Source organism: Alexandromys fortis, unplaced genomic scaffold (genome assembly GCF_014885135.2).
Source record: "Alexandromys fortis isolate MF-2015 unplaced genomic scaffold, M_Fortis_MF-2015_v1.1 scaffold_312, whole genome shotgun sequence".
NCBI classification, from domain to species: Eukaryota; Metazoa; Chordata; class Mammalia; order Rodentia; family Cricetidae; genus Alexandromys; species Alexandromys fortis.
The window spans coordinates 672,028-685,872 of NW_026068184.1; the positions used below are offsets into that span (position 1 = coordinate 672,028).

Sequence of the window (13,845 nt, forward strand, 5' to 3'; positions counted from 1 at the left end):
CACATGTTCCCTCACACACATGTGCACCACACACGTTACCCCCACACACGTGCACCCAAGTACATGTGCACCACACACACACCTAAGTACCCTCACACACATGTGCACCCACACTCATGTGCACCCTACACACAGTACACCCACACAGCACACACATAGGTACCCTCACACACATGTGCACCACACACATACATGTTCACTCACACACACATATGAATCCCCCCCCCCCAGAACAAAGCCAGAATCACTCACGGACTTCAGGATCCCATGAGGCCAAGAGCTGGTAGAGTTAGGGAAGGTCTGAAAGTTAGGGAAGTGAGTCCCACTGCTTCCCCTCTTTATTCTGATGCTAAGACTTATAAGGAAGCTGTCTTTCACTCATCTGTCTGTCATGAGGAGCCTCAGAACTCCCTGAAGAAGCAGTCAACGGGGGCTTGAGAAGATGAGTCAGGCAGTTAAGAGCACTTCTCACTCTTCCAGAGGACCCAGGTTCAATTCCCAGCACCCACAGAGCAGCTCATCACCTTCTGTAACTCCAGTTCCAGGGGGATCTCACGCCCTCTCCTGGCTGCTATAAGAACTGCATGCACAGGGTGCACAGACATATATGCAGGCCAAACACTCACTTCAAAGGATAAAAATATTTAAAAAGAAGTGGGGGAGGACAGCATTCTCTTCCCATTCCCTTTGGCTGACAAAAAAAAAAAAATCTGATTTCTTATCAGAGGAAAACAGAGCAGAGCTTTGACCAAGGCCAGACCTGTGATTGAGCTTCTGAATGTCTGAATGGATTTCAGCCCTGGGTCTCTGAACTTTATTAATTCAAGTTGCCTGGCCTTGGTGTCATCCTAGCCTTGTGAGTCTAAGTAACTCCATGGACTTACGTCCCTCACATTCCAGGGCAACACTGATAGCATTTGAATTTGTATTTCATCTAGTTTTTCCTCCAGGGTGGTCCTCTGTGGTATCTTGTAGAGGGAGTCAGTTCTTTCCTCTCATCGTGTGGGATTGAACATAGGTCGCCAGGGTTGGTGGCAAGCATTATTACCACTGAGCCATCTTGCTGGCCCCACTGGTAGCTTCTCAGCTTCTCAAAGCTGTGTTAGAGGGCTAATGTGCTGTTTTGGCTTTTATGCAGTGCAGGGGATTAGCCCAGGATCTCACAAGTGCTAAATGTTCTCTCTCTCTCTCTCTCTCTCTCTCTCTCTCTCTCTCTCTTTCTGTCATTCTTAGCCTGGAACTCATGTAGATTAGGCTACTTTCAAGTTTGCAGCCAGCCTTCCAAATACTGGAATTGCAGGCATTAGCCACAATGCTTAGATTGTAGTGTGTGAGATGTGTGTATGTGTGTGTGTATGTGTGATGTGTGTGCATGTGTGTGTGTGTTAAGGTCAGAGATCAATATTAGGTATCATTTCTCAGGAGCCTTTCACCTTTTAAAAATATTTGTTTTTATTTTATGTGTATGAGTGTTTTGCCTATAGTTGTATTAAATGTAGCATGAGCCTGCAATACCCACAGGTCCCAAAAGAGGGCGCAATATCCTTTGGGACTCGAGTTGTAAGGCTGGAAGGGGCCATGTGGATGCTGGGAACTGATTCATGATCCTTTGAAAGAGTTGTCAGTGCTTTTAGCCACTCAGCTGTCTCTCCAGGTTCTCTACTCTGTTTTTTGAAACAAGGTGTTGCTAAGCTTCCTTCCCAGAGGGAGACACAGGAGATCTACCCCTTCTCCTCAAGTCCTAACAACAAGCTGAGGTATGATTTCACCAAAGTTTACTTTGGGGAGCCAACTTCTTGATAATTTGCAGGGGTGTGGGTGGCCCTCCCTGACAAGGCTATGCTGGAAAATCTTTGCTCAGCAGGGAAGAGAACTTCTGCAGAGACACATAGATAGACCCTTCTCCCTTAGTCTTCCCCGCCTATGTACAGCAGCCCCTCCAATAGGCCACATGCAATTAAGGCACAGCCACATATAACAGGTTGCCAGGAGTGGCTAGATTCTCAGGTGAGGGTCTTGTGACCCCGCCCCCATGAAGGGATATAAACAGTCAACAGGTCAGGTGGGAATGATCTTTTTTTGCGGGGCTGGGGGGGAGGGAGTGATCTTTTTGTAAAGGGAGAAGCTGAATTTCCAAGATGGCAGTTGTGAAGGAAAGTCACACCAAAACAACGAATAGGCCTGACGTTTGACAAGCAGCTTAGGGTTGACAAGCAGCTTAGAATGGTTAGTCAGCAAGCTCCGGAATCCTCCTGCCTCTGCTTACTAGAACCTGGTTACAGGTGCATGCCACCACACCATGAGTGCCAGGATCTACCCCATCCTATGCTTGCCCCATGCTTGCAATACAAACATTTTACTGAGGGGAGTAATTTGGAGTAACTCCCCAGCCTGGGTTTGTATTTTCTTTTTAATTGACTTACTTATTTTTATTTTATTTGCGTTGGTGTTTTCTGCTTGTATGTCTGTGTGAGGGTGTTTGGTCCCCTGGAACTGAAGTTTCAGACAGTTGTAAGCTGTCATGTAAATTCTGGGACTTGAACCTGGGTCCTCTGGAAGAGCAGCCAGTGCTCTTATCCACTGAGCCATCTCTCCAGTCCCCAGGTTTGAAAAGAAGAGATCTTACTGTGTAGTCCTAGCTGGCTTCGAAAGCACAGACTTGTTCCTGCCTTTAAAAGCCTACCACTCTGGGCAGGCAGTGGTGGCAGGCACACACCTTTAATCTCAGCACTCGGGAGGCAGAGACAGGAGAATCTCTGTGAGTTCAAGGCCAGCCTGGTCTACAAGAGCTAGTCTACCACCCTGTCTCTTAGTTTATACTTCCTAAAAACCAGCCACTCCCTTTGGCATCAGCGTTACATAACCATGTTAATTTGGGGCCCCTCTTTCTTCTCATATGAAGACCAGGCACTCTTCAGCCAAATATGCCGGTATTTTCTGAGATGTAGAAGAGGACCGTGTACCCAACCTTAGAGACACACCATGGGTTCAGGGTATCTGAAGCTTCTATGTACCCATGACAGAAAAAGAAGCCAGGATGTGAGAGGTGCTGAGAGGTGTGGGGTCAGAAACAGGGCTCGTGAGAATCACAGCCGGAGAGGACCCCCTGGTTGAGAACATAGAAGCTGTGCCCCTGTAAGAAAGAGCATGTGGAACAGACACACACTCCCTGGGGGCTGGGGCAGGCATCCTAGAGGATAGACCCCACACTCAGGCCCTGGGGAAGGCAGGCTCTGCAGGGAGAGCAGAGCAGGGATAGCTGGGAGATGCTTTGCCAGCCCACTGTTAGTAATCAGGTCGGGTACACGGAACGTCTAGCTGGCAATCCTGAAACACCTATGTCCCAGTTTCTTCTTCTGCTTTTGCTGTGATAAAGAATACCCTGATAGGGGCTGGAGAGATGGCTCAGAGGTTAAGAGCATTGCCTGCTCTTCCAAAGGTCCTGAGTTCAATTCCCAGCAACCACATGGTGGCTCACAACCATCTGTAACGAGGTCTGGTGCCCTCTTCTGGCCTGCAGGCATATACACAGACAGAATATTGTATACATGATAAATAAATAAAAATTAAAAAAAAAAGAATACCCTGATAAAAGCGACTTAAAGAGAGAAGGGGGTTGTTCTGACCCGCAGTTCAAGGGCACAGTCCACTACACCCACCATCTAGAAGCAGAGATAAATGCATGCTGCTACTCAGCTCTCTTAACCCACTTAGACACCCCAGGATCCCAGCCAGGAAATGGCACTGCCCACAATGGGCAGAGGTCCTCTCACCTCAATTAACCGGAACAAGATAATCACTCCCAGGCGTGCCCATCGCCCAGCTCACTGGGGATTCTGTCAGACTGACAACATAAATCATGACGTTCTAATAGTTGGTGGACCTTGAGATGTCGACTAGATGTGACACCGTCACCTGGGGACTTTAAGATACCTTCTAGTTCAGGAGTTTGAAACAGCTATCAGACTGGGGACCTTGAGAGCACTCACTAGGCAGAGAATCTTAGGGTGGATCCTTCCCATTCTCTGGACCTCTGGACTCTTCTGTCGAGTGTATATTTCAGAGAGATTTGCTATGATATCGAGGACATGTTACATCTCAGCAGTAGAGCCCCTGCCTAGAATCCCCCAGTGAGGGGCTGGGGTGTGGCTCAGTGGTAGAGCACCTGCCTAGAATCCCCCAGTGAGGGGCTGGGGTGTGGCTCAGTGGTAGAGCACCCACTTAGCCTGAATGATATAGCCTGAGTTCCTCCTCCACTGCTGCAAAGGTAAGTGCTTTGCTATAGTCTGCTAGAAGACCGTCTAGCTCCACTGTAGGTGCTCTAAGAACTGGAGTGAGGTAACAGATCTACCATCCTGTGGCCCCTTTTGGCACTTTCTGAGCAGTCTTTCTGACTGCCAAGCCTGTACCTACAGCCTCTTCCCCCCTTTGTTTGATGGTGAGAGTTCAAAAGAGACAAGAGTCAAGGCAGGTGGCAGTGGCTCACACCTTTACTCCCAGCATTCGGGAGGCAGAGGCAGGTGGATTTCTGTGAGTTCGAGGCCAGCCTGGTCTACAGAGGGAGTTCTAGGAGAACAAGAGCAGTTACACAGAGAAACCCTGTCTTGAAAAACCCAAAACAAAACAAAACAAAAAACACAAGCATCCACAGAGTCTTGGGCAAGACAGTCCTTCTCTCCTAGAGACAGTGACATGTTCTGGGATGGCATCAGTCCAGTCCTTCCGCTAGGCTGACACCCAGGCCTAAGCTGTGTACCTCCAGTTACTTTGCCAAGGGGGCGGGGATCACTATGGCTTTGGATGACTTTGTTCCTGTTTTTGGCTCTCCCTGTAGTTCTTTTCCCATCCCTACCCACCCCGTGTTTTAGACAAGGTCTCTGTATGTACTACCTTAGAACTCACTGTGCTGCCCAGGTTGACTTTGATCGTCCTTTCTCAGCCTCCGAAAGTGACACACGTGCCACCAGGTCTGGCTTCCCTTTGGACTCTTACTACTTCATAGAGGAAAGCTATGGAGATCCAAGTGGAACACAGGTCTCCAATGCCTCTGCATTCTAGACCTAGCGGACCCATTGATTCACCAAATAAGATTAAGCATGTGTGATAAGAATGGCACTAGCCAGTCAGGATAGGACACAGAATTGTCAGCACTAGAAGGGGTCTGTCCCTGGAAGAGTTTCACAGAACCAGGTTCAAGGAAAATCCATACCTTTCTTTTATAGCTTTGTTTTCAATGCTAATGATTGAATCCAGGCTTCACAAACAGAAAGGCTTTGCCACTGAGCCACACTCCAGCCCCTCACTGGGGGATTCTAGGCAGGGGCTCTACCAGTTGAGGTTTATTCCACTGGATCCTCTAAAGTACCAGGTAACCTCTAGGCAGAGGAGGACTGCAGAGAAAGCACTCTGTGACTCTGACTTCAGGGATGGTTTGAGATGTTGTTTACACAGGTACGCTGTGACAGCACTGCCAACACTGTTGACTTGACCTTTAGGTTCCAGCTATCAGACCACAAAGAAGAAAGCGTATTAGAGCACAAACCCTGTGAAACCCCAGAATGCAAACACAGAGGTCCTGATAGTAGAACCTGGAGGCAGAGATGGGGACAGAGCTAGGGGCAAGGGCTACGTTGCGTAACGGTAAGAGATAGCACGACTGCTCATGGCTCAAAAGCTAAAGGTCTAGGTTGCTGCATTAATCATCAGGATGACGAAGAGGAACTAAATTAAATTAGATATCAAAATGACTACATTGGAAAGATGTGGAAGTGAGGGTGAGCTGTGGGTTCAATAACCTTAATCATATATATATATATATATATGAGCAAGACTTAAATATAGTTCTTGTCTACACAGTGAGCTCTAGGCCAACCAGGGCTATATAACAAGACCCTGACTCAAACCAACCAACCAATCAAAAAAAAAACATAAGTCTTCGATGACGTCAGAGTCAGCACCTAAAATATCAGGCATAGGGGGTGGTGAAATGGCCCAGCAGATAAGGATGCTTGCCTGAGTTCAGTTTCTGGGAGCAACATGGTGGAAGTTGAGAGCCGACTCCTGCGAGTTGTCTTCTGACCGCCACATGCGTGCTGTAGCACATGGACACCAACACCCCCCCCCCCACACACACACTAAAATAGGTAAAAATAGTAAACACGCACAAACATAAAACCCAACAACAAAACTTGGGGATAGAGCCAGCCCTGGTGACAAAGGCCTGTCATTCTAGCTACTCAGGGGATGGAGGGAGGAGGAGCAAAGATCGAAAGGTCTGTCTGGGTTACAGTGAGTTCAAACCTAGTACGAGTAACTTGGGGAGACCCTGCCCCAGAAGAAAACGTTTTCAAAAAGAGAGCCGGGGCTATAGCTTGGTGTCAGGCTGTGCACCGGCCTAGCAAGTGGAAGGTTTTAGTTCAATCCCCAGTCCCACAAAACAAAAATGGAGCTTAGGACAAAAGCAGTCACAAAAATAGCAATTTAAAATGTCTCTGTAGGAGTCATCAAGCCCCGCAACAAACAAATAAGCAAGCCAACAAACAAACAAACAAACAAACAAAACACTGATTGGTTAGCTTGGAATAAGAACCAAAAGAAAGGAGAAAATGGGGTGAGCCTTGATCCCCTCTGGGTAGCCAGGATAAGCAAGTGGTGGGGGGTTGGCAGACAGCTAGTGTCTGTAACCAGCCCTTAGGTGTATCTTGTCTTAAAATTGAGAAATATGAACTATGATTTAATTTAAAAACTATGCTATTTCTTTGTGTGGGGAGACACACACCAGGACACGTACACCATGGTGTATGCTGCGGAAGTCAGAAAGCAATCTGTAGGTGTCATTGTTCCCGCTACCTCGTGGGTTCTCGGGGATGGAACTCACGTCAATAGACTTGGCTGCAGGTGCCTTTACTGGCCGACTTCCCACCCCCATTAAAGAAGGGCAATTATGGCAGAATGTACCAATTGTGTGTATCATCAATGAGCTCTCATCCCTGTCTTTTTGTTTTTTTTTCTTAAATAACTAGATGCTCCTTACTTACAGATTTAGCAATAATAAAACACAGACTTGTTTCTGAAGACCTTCACTAACCATGTGTCATTAAACGTCCGCATTTGGTTATAGCCCAGCAAAAGCACAACCTCTCAGCCAAATTCTATTTATTTATTTATTTTATCTTGATTTTGATTTTTTAAAATATTTATTTATTTATTATGTGTACAGCATTCCTTCCATGTGTGCCCACAAGCCAGAAGGGGCACCAGGTCTCATTATAGATGGCTGTGAGCCACCATGTGGTTGCTGGGAATTGAACTCAGGACCTCTGGAAGAGCAGTCAGTGCTCTTAACCACTGAGCCATCTCTCCAGCCCTGATTTTGATTTTTTTGAGACAGGGTTTCACTGTAGTTTTAGAGCCTGTCCTGGAACTAGCTCTTGTAGACCAGGCTGGCCTTGAACTCACAGAGTTCTGCCTCCCCGAGTGCTGGGATTAAAGGTGTGCACCACTACTGCCCACCTCTTTGCCAAATTCTAGTTCACTTCACTTCTCTGTGCAATGCTGGGAAACTTCATGTAGTTAGAGTAGTTTGTGCTTCCTTGGCCGGGAACTGCTGAGTTCTGTCTTTTGCCTACTTGCGTTAATTAATCCTGCTTATTTAATTAATTAGCAGGGGCTCTTTATTCTGGACATACTCTTTGCTTGTAGTTGCAAATATTTTCTTCTAATTAGTTGTCTTTGGAGACGTGCTTGCTAACTTTTGACACACATCAAGTATTTATCTGTTTGTTTCCCTTACATTCGTCTCATTTGTTTGGTGTATGGATGGGTGTATGGTGCGGCAGCCAGCGTGTGGAGGTCAGAGAACAACTTTTGGCAGTTGGTTCTCTCCTTCCACAGAGAGTCCTGGGGATTGAATTCAGGTTGTCAGGCTTAGCAACATGTGCCTCTATCTGCCGAGCCATCTCACCAGCCATATTTAGTTATAGGTAAGAGCTCACTATGTAGTCTAGGCTGGCCCCAAAATATCATACCCAGCTTCTTCCTTCCTTCCTTCCTTCCTTCCTTCCTTCCTTCCTTCCTTCCTTCCTTCCTTCCTTTTCTTTCTTCAAGTTCTGATAGCCCAGAGCAGCCTCCACCTCCTCATGTAGCTCCGGATGTTCTGGAACTCCTAATCCTCCTGTGTCTAACTCCCAAGCACGGAGATTACAGGTTTTCACCATCACACTCAATTCATGGTATTTCTTTTCTCTTCTTCCTTTTTCTTTTTCCGAGACAAGGTCTTGTTATATAACCTTGACTAGTTTAGAACTTGCTGTCGAGACTAGGCTGGACAGACGATCCTTCTGCCTCTGTCTCTGTAGTGCTGGGGTTATCGCTATTCGTCACCAAGCCTGACTTTTATGACATCCCTAAAAATATTTGGCCAAGTGGTGGTGGTGCACACCTTTAAAAGATTATTTTATCCATATAGAATCTGATCGTGTATTAGTGTGAGGCCCACCCCCCACCCCGCCACCTATTTATTGACTGTTCATTTTCAGAAGGCAAAGGCAGTGACCAGGACATTGGCTGAGGAGCACAGGAGAAACTAACATACAGTCAGGAAGCTTCTGGAGTCACCCAGGTGAAATGTGAACCTAAGAGCACTGGCGTCAGGTGAAAAGCAGTCACCGGTGTGACTCAGTGATAGATCACTTGCCTAGAATTCCCCAGTGAGATGCCTGGGGCGGGGCTTGAAGAGACAGTCCTTGCCTAGCATTCAGAGGCCCTGGGTTCACTGGCCAACAGGGAGGGAGGGAGGGAGGGAGGGAGGGAGGGAGGGAGGGAGGGAGGGAGGAAGGAAGGAAGAAGGACAAAAACTAGCCACAAAAAAGTCCCTCACCCCAATCAGATCTGTATTTCTGCTCTAAAGGCAGAAGAAGGAAGTAGGATTTCAAGGCTTAGCAGAGCATCCGGGAGGCATTCGAGCGGTGTTGAAAGGCTGACACAAATATCGGGTATGGCTTTCTGCTGCAGCAATCGCATGGGTTGCTGTAAGAGTCCCCTGTTGCTCATTCCCTAGTTGGACTGGGCCAGCCCTACCCTGAGGTCTGTAGTTCACCAAACCTGTTGCTGGGGTAGATTCATTTTCTGTGTCAAACTGGTTCCTTCCTAGCCATAGGAATCGCAACCTTGGGTGCCATCGTAATCTCTTTTTGTAGGATTTTATATTACACTATTTTATTCATGGTTGCCTGTTTTAAGAATTTTTGAAGCCAGCTGGTGGTGGCGCACGCCTTTAATCCCAGCACTGGGGGACAGAGGCAGGTGGATCTCTGAGTTGGAGACCAGCCTGGTCTACAGAGTGAGTTCCAGGACAGCCAGTACTACACAGAGAAACCCTGTCTTGAAAAACCTAAAAAAAAAAAAACCAAACCAATATTTTAAAATTACATTGTGTGTGTGTGTGTGTGTGTGTGTGTGTGTGTGTAAGTCAGAGGATAAATTCCTGGAGTCATTTCTCTCTGTCCTTATGGATCTTCAGGATCCAACTCAAGCTGTCAGTCAGGCTTGGCAGCAAGCACCTTTCCTCGCTCAGACATCTCACAGGCCCATCCCTGTCTTAAACGGGGAAAGGGCCAGATGTGGCGAGCATGCCTGAAAGGAGCTCAAGGCCAGTCTTGGCTGTATGGCCTGTTGGAGTCCATCCTGAGCTACATAAGGCTCTGGCTTGAAAAACAATAATGTGTACATCCTAAATCCCAGCACTGGGGAGGCAGAGGCAGGGGGATCTCTGAGTTTGAGGCCAGACTGGTCTACAGAGTGAGTTCCCGTACAGCCAGAAAGAAAGGAAAAAAGAAAAACAATAATAAAGCTTATATATATACACATACACACACATTTAATGAAGATGGAGAGAGGTCTCTGAGAGAAGTTGCTCACTGGTCCAAGAGGAATTTGTAGTAAAGCCTATCTTCTAATTACTATTATTATTATTTGGAGACAGTCTCACTATATAGCCTTGATTGGCCTAGAGTTCTCTATGCAGGGCAGGCTGGTCTTGAACACACAGAGATCCTCCTGCCTCTGCCTCTGCAGTGCTGGGTCACAGCAGAACATTAAAAATTTTTATTGCATTTACTTTTTATTAGTGCGTGTGCAAGTGGCATACATGTGTCAGAGGGCAATCAGAGGGCGGCAGTTCTCTGCTTCCGCTGTTCCTCCTGAGCACAGACTGAGTCATCTTGAACAACAAGCACCTTTTACCCAGAGAGCCATCTTGGGTAACCTTTGCTAATAATAGTAACAGTCGTAAAGATAGTCTTTGCTGTCTAGTGCACTCACTCTTGCCCTTAGGAACAAAGATTGTTCAGTCACCCAATTCTCACGTTCCTGTTACCCCAAACCTGTAGGGGGCAGAGATGGAATTCTTAATTTCAATACAGCTGAATTTTCTGTTCTTTTGAATTTTTTTTTTTTTTTTTTTTTTTTTTACGAGTAGCTCAGACTGGCCCCAAACTCATTATGTAGCTAAGAGTGATTCTCCTGTTGCAGTCTTCTGAGTGCTGGGACTTGTTCCACTTTGCTCCGTTTATGCAGTGCTGGGATGGAATTCAAGGCTTCCTGCATGCTAGGTGAGCGCTGCACCAGCTGAGCTACATCTGCTGTGAATTTTTTTTTTTTTTTTTTTTTTTTTACGAGTAGCTCAGACTGGCCCCAAACTCATTATGTAGCTAAGAGTGATTCTCCTGTTGCAGTCTTCTGAGTGCTGGGACTTGTTCCACTTTGCTCCGTTTATGCAGTGCTGGGATGGAATTCAAGGCTTCCTGCATGCTAGGTGAGCGCTGCACCAGCTGAGCTACATCTGCTGTGCCTCTCTTTTATTTTGGAGGCAGGTCTCACTTGGTAGCCTATGCTCTCCTGGTCCTCGATCTGTAACAGCGTAGGCTGGTCTCGGACTCGGAATCCTCCAGCCTCAGCCTCCTGAGCGCTGGGATGACAAGCACGGCTGCTGGCATCCAGATTTCCAAACCTTGCTGCCATCGCCTCTTCCCTAGCCACTTTCCTCCCTCCAGCCGGCTAACTTTCAAATCTCAGTCGGGGACCCCCGGGCCAACGGTGCCCGCATCAGCCTCGACACTATCAGCCGACAAAGACCTGAGCTCGAGGCCAGCAGCAGGAGACCACACGAGGTGACGCCCAGCCACGATCCCGCATTGGCCCAAGAGAGCGAGTTCAGCTGCCAGGGGGAGAGGCAGGGTCACGCAAGTACAAGCTGCCACAGTCGTGCACCCCTAACTCCGATCTAAACCCAGGGCTGGGCGGGGCCTCTTCGAGAGGGGCGTGCCGTAACCCAGGCACCCGTGCAAGGCCTGGGGGCGGGGCTTCTCTGAGGAGCGAAGTGGGGCGTGGCCTAGGAACGGAGAGCTCGATTTAGGGGCGGGGCTTTCCGAGCAGAGTTAAGGGGCGTGACCCACTGGGACCGTACCAAGAAGCGCAGATTTGGCAGGGGAGCAAAGGAGGCCACGCCTCACCCCCTCAGCCTTCGGGAATGGTGGTAGCGCCCCAGTGGTGCGGGCTTGCGTCCGGCCCCAGTGCCTCAGAGATCTACCCGGCCGCGCACGGTGTGTTAGCGGGTCGGTACCGAGGGGCGCTGGGTGAGTGAGGATTGGGAGACTTCGGGGGGGGAGGCTCCGCGATTCCGGGTCACCTCCTGTCGTTACGACTACCCGGCTGGTGACTCCGGGGAGGGTTTTTAGGCCGGATCTCCGCGCGTTTCACCCCGTGCGGAAGGCGAGACTAACCACCTCGGCCCTTCTCTTGGGGTGGTGCTTCCTATCACGACCTAACCTGTCGCGGGGAGTATTGAGGGTCGTCGTTTCCAGACGCCCCCCTATAGCAGCCTTCACCTGAGGGTCGGATCTTTGCATTTGCGGGTGGGGATCCGGTCCTGTCGACTCCTCTCTCAGGCAAAGCAACATTCCCTCTCCAAGCCTCAGTTTCCCCACCTGCGCGACGGGACTTTGGGGGCAGCAGATTATAAAACCCACTCACATTAGAATGAGCTCTATGAGGAGAATAGGATCCGGCAGCAATCAGGTGGGCTCAGTGGAGGTAGCCTGGAGTCGTCCAGCTTGCATCCCTGGGGCAGTCACCCTCTCGGGACAGTGTCTGCGACACACCTTTGTCGGGCTCTCTTGAAGCAGCAGTGACACCCGGAGCTCTTGGGAGCAACTGGGTGAGAAGTCGAGTTCTGCGGGACGGCAGGAGCGAGGCATCTTTCCGGTACTTGACCTGGACTGTCCCGCTCCCCCCCCCCCCCAATTTTCTTTTCCCAAGACGATTCAGCATTGTGTAAGCTAGTGAGTACCCAGGATTGAGGATTTCAGGGACACTTCAGTGAAAGCGGCTGTGTGTTTGAAATGGAACCATAGAACTTCAGAGGCTAGCTCGGAGCCTAGCCATGCAGGAGAATAATGGAAGCACAAAGGGAGGCTTAACTGGTGGGGACGGCCCTGGGTTTGAGTCTTGCCACTTTGGTAGGATACATACACCATTCTTTTGAGCTTCAGTTTTGGCTTTAGTTGTCCCACTGCTTTCCCCTAGGGTTGCCTTGTTTTTGCTGTTTTGTGACCAGGTTTCATTATGCAGCCTAGGCTGGCCTGTGCCTGCCCTTGAACTGATTGATTCTCCTGTCAGCCTCCTGAAGACAAAAATTCTAGGTGTGTGTCACCTGGCCTGACCAGGGTTGTGACATTTTCAATATTCAGGAGATTGAAGCAGGAGAATGTTTGAATTCAAGGTCAGCAAGTTCCAAGTCAGCCAGGGCTGCACATCGAGACCCCGGCTCAGGAAAACTCTCTGAGAAGAAGAAAGAGCCTGGCCACTGGTATTGAGAACTGGGCTGTTCTTTGTAAACCAAGTGGTTATCTAGCCATGGAGATTTGTTCTTACTATACAGGGCAGTAACTCCTGGAGCTGTTTGTAGCTTTGGTTCATTAACCGCACACAAATTCTACTCTCATAGATTCCCCCTTGAATGGTAATCTTTGAATTGACTGGTAGTGGGAAAATTGGCTCAGAGAACCCAGATAGTAAAGTCAGGAAACCCAGAATGGTCCACCTTCACGACAGTTACAGTAGTCGCTTTATAGAGTTTTCACAGCCAGGTAGTGGTGGCGTACACCTTTTAATCCCCCAACTCAGCAGGCAGACGCACTCTGTAAGTTCAAGGCCATAACCAGGGCTACAGGAGGGACCCTGTCTGAGTTTTCACTTTTTTTGGAGAGTGAGTGGATCTTAACTTTTATACCCTCTGATATGGGAGTAGCCCAGTCATTATCAAAAAGTGGCCAGAAAACAGGCCTGCACTGGAGAGAACAGGATATTATAGTATTACCCTCACATCTGGCACTTGAGAAAATGAGAGGCAGGAGCTAGGCTGGAAGATTCCAGAGTTGGACTTTGGTACCTGGAAATCACAGGCTTGATGGCAGTGTGGATACCTCAGGTGAAGACATCCTGGCAGTAGGAGTTTATAAACACCCACAGGAGATGGATGTCTGTGGCCTGATAAACCATTTCACTCTGGGTTGAGGTTTTCTTAACTCCTTGAAAGTCAGGATCCTCATCCATTGGGTAAGTCTCTATGTACTTAGCAGATAGATTGTTTGGAAGGAACTGCCTGCCAAGAACAAAACATTTACTTACACTGCAATTTTGAACCTTAGTTGTTTTGAGACAGGGTCTCGGGTCACCCAGACTGACCTTGAATCCCCGATCCTCCTGCCTCTGCCTCCTGTGTGCTGGGATTATAGATGTGCACCACCACTCCTGGCTCGAGTGTCTACTTCTTAGGGATTTCCCCCC

General features: G+C 48.4%; 1 protein-coding gene across 1 annotated transcript in view; it reads left to right on the forward strand.

The window, feature by feature from the left end:
• Positions 1-11,496: 11,496 nt before the first annotated feature.
• Por (cytochrome p450 oxidoreductase) overlaps positions 11,497-13,845 on the forward strand; it is a 43,036-nt gene continuing 40,687 nt past the window's right edge. Inside the window, exon 1 of the mRNA XM_050129261.1 lies at positions 11,497-11,633. The gene's annotated coding sequence lies outside the window, so the exon portion shown is untranslated. The remainder of the gene's footprint in view (positions 11,634-13,845) is intronic.